A 3,443-nucleotide genomic window follows, 5' to 3' on the forward strand; every position below is an offset into this window, starting at 1 on the left:
AGAGAGAGAGAGAGAGAGAGAGAGAGAGAGAGAGAGAGAGAGAGAGAGAGAGAAAGAGAGAGAGAGAGACCCTACTAGAAAGGGTCCCAGTATTCCCTGGGCCCTAGCTGGCCATTCAGGGCATGGTAGTCCTTTTTGACCTTCTAATTCTCATGGGTGCAGAGCTCCAGGTTTTGGCGATCCCCCAAAAAGATGGCTATCCCCCAAAAAGATGGCTTTACTAACTTTGTAACTTTTTTGTTTTATTTTGTGTTTTCAAGACAGGGTTTCTCTATGTAGCCCTGGCTGTCCTAGAACTCACTCTGTAGGCCAGGCTGGCCTGAAACTCAGAAATCTGCCTGCCTCTTCCCCCGGTGCTGGGATTAAAGGCCAGTGCCACGACTCCCAGTTTTTTTTTCCCCTTTTTAGCTTTGTAATTTTAAGTTTTGTGTAACATTTAGAGAAAGCTTAGACAAAAACAAAACAATTTTAAGTAAGTGTTGATTTTGCTATGACTCAGTTTCCCCAAGCAGTTACCCCCACCCTAGTCTTTGTCTTGATCAGACTAGACATACACCATGTTTAAATCCTGTCCACAGCTCTCATACGGCCACCCAGGCCTTCTGCAGCTCAGTGCTACATTTTTCAATTTTGTCCTCATCTTTCAGTTTCAGGGCAAACATCTTATTCTATTCGGTAAAATCTACCTTTGTCTGCAATATTATTTTCTTTTTGGCCAAAAATACATACTTCTCATCTACTTATAGTCTCTTATTTCTATAAACAAGAGTTCAGTCCAATACACACACACACACACACACACACACACACACACACACACACACGGCACAGTGTTGTAAATGAAGATTTTATCTGTCCATAGTGTTAAGCCTTTAAGTTTTCCCCTGTTACAAGTCTCAAGCCAACAACACTTTTTGGATTCCCCCCCCTTTTTTTCCTACTTGCATCTTACAAAGTTGCAGACTAGAGAAAGTTTTACATACAAGCCAGAGCCTGTGGAATTATCAGTGGCCTTTGTTGTGGGGTGTTCACTAGAGAAGACTGCTGGGACATGGGTTTAAGTCTTTACTATCCATCCAGTGACTACACTGGGTGTTCAGGATCCCATTGTAGCTTTGAGCCTTTCTCAGGATGAACTGTTAAGCATGAAAACCATGCCCTGGGTTGACATACTTCAGTTAACAAGAACGCATAGCCAGAAGCAGAAATACAGAAGCCAAAAAGCAAGGTTAGGGCATTCTGAGACTGTCCTAGAACTGTGGACTTTGATGGATTACGTCTTTTTTTGTTCTGCTAGATGATGCTGTCTGTATGCTGAGTTCTACAGCCTGAATAGCCCTCCCATCATGGAGTCAGTTGTGCTAAGGTCTGGGGTCCTGTTACATTCCCTACTGAACTTAGTGAATGAGTCAAATCGTGGGCTCATCCTGCTCTAAAGAGGTCTAGTTGGTCCTAAGGACCATTAATTTTACTGAACCATACGGTTGGCCATATAGTTTAAGATGAAGGGGCCTGCCCAGGCTCAGTCAGTGCTGAGAGTGGAGTAGTTAGCCAGGGGACCTGGAGGACAGAGACTGGGATCAATTACCTGATTCATAGCTTTGTTTCTTTTTCTTTTTGAGTCCTGACCCACATCATGGCAAGATTTTTTTTTAAAAATTCTCTTTATCAAATAGCATTGAAGCAACATGTTTTTTTTTAAAAGCCATACATAGCCTTTTTTTCCCTAAAGATTTATTACTATGTCTAAGTACACTGTAGCTGTCTTCAGACGCAGAAGAGGGCACCAGATCCCATTACAGATGGTTGTGAGCCACCATGTGGTTCCCGGAATTTGAACTCAGGACCTTAGGAAGAACAGTCAGTGTTCTTAACCACTGAGCCATCTCTCCAGCCCTTAGGTCTTTTTAGGTTTTTTGAGACAGGGTTTCTCTGTATAGCCCTGGCTGTCCTGGAACTCACTCTGTAGACCAGGCTGGCCTTGAACTCAGAAATCCACCTGCCACTGCCTCCCAAGTGCTGGGATTAAAGGCATGCGCCACCACCGCCCAGCTGTTTTTTTGTTTTTTGTTTTTTGTTTTTTATCTCAGGAGAAGTTTAAATCTTTTTAATTTTGTATGGCCATTTCTGCAAGGGGATCTAACTGTTTTTCTCATACCTCTAGGTCCTGACCAACCTGTCTATTTAGTTTGGAAAGTATCAGAAGAGGCATATTTAGTCAAGCCATTAGGACATGCCCACCAAATAGTCTCAGGGGCTTGGTAATATTGCTGTTATCCGGATGAATTAACTCATAAGACAGAATAGCAGGCGTCAGGGTAAGGAACAACACCTGGGCTGGATATTTGCAAGTTCTTTGTAAGTCCTTTAACATTAATCTGGGCTGCCCGAGTCACAGTGAATCTCATCAGTCAGTCGATGGGCTGGCAGTTTCTATTAGTATTAGACAGTTTCTATTAGTTTCTATGTAGTATGGGTCTGCATGTAACAATCTTGGCTGATTTTTAGCTAGTATTGATTAAATCTATCCCCAGGGATCCTTTTTTGTGGCATAGAGTTTGATTCCCCAAGTTTTCCCAATTTCTCAAAGGCCAGAACTTTAAAGGATTTTTTTCCAGGAAGTGTTGGTTTTAAAACCCCAACTTTTGCAATGGAGACTCTCCGGTTTCTGGGCAACCAAGGGGCTCAGCCACAGGGTGTGCATAGAATTGTAAACTCTGTATTCCTTTCTCAGAGATAAACGCCCATATCTTTCCTTTCTCTCATACAACCAGATATTTAAAGTAGCCATTAGTGAGCAAAGGTCAAAATGAATATGCGTAGTGACACTAGCTAATACCTTCCCTGTATCTGTCTTTGTTAGTACCCAGGTCCAAGCCTGACAGCAATGGTGGTTGGACCCTAACCCTCATTTTGTAGATCAGGCTGGCCTCGGACTCATGGAGATCTTTCTGCCTATGTCTCCCAGGTGCTGGAATTAAAGGTATGCATCACCACTGCCCAGCTATGTTTTTTGGGGGATGGGTGAAATTTCCTGGAGGAGCTTTTAAAGCACTATTTGAGCAATTTTATCTAGGTGGGAATACTTTTTTTTTTTTTTTAAAGATTTATTTATTTATTATATGTAAGTACACTGTAGCTGTCTTCAGACACTCCAGAAGAGGGCGTCAAATCTTGTTACGGATGGTTATGAGCCACCATGTTGTTGCTGGGATTTGAACTCCGGACGTTCGGAAGAGCAGTCGGGTGCTCTTACCCACTGAGCCATCTCACTAGCCCCGGGAATACTTTTATCCAGCCCCAAAAGGTATTTATAAAAACACAGGGCTGGAGAGATGGCTCAGTGGTTAAGAGCACTGTCTGCTCTTCCAGAGGTCCTGAGTTCAATCCCCAGCAACCACATGGTGGCTCACAACCATCTATAATGGATCTGATGCCCTCTT

This window comes from Mus pahari, chromosome 3 (assembly GCF_900095145.1).
Source record: "Mus pahari chromosome 3, PAHARI_EIJ_v1.1, whole genome shotgun sequence".
In the NCBI taxonomy this organism is placed as follows: domain Eukaryota; kingdom Metazoa; phylum Chordata; class Mammalia; order Rodentia; family Muridae; genus Mus; species Mus pahari.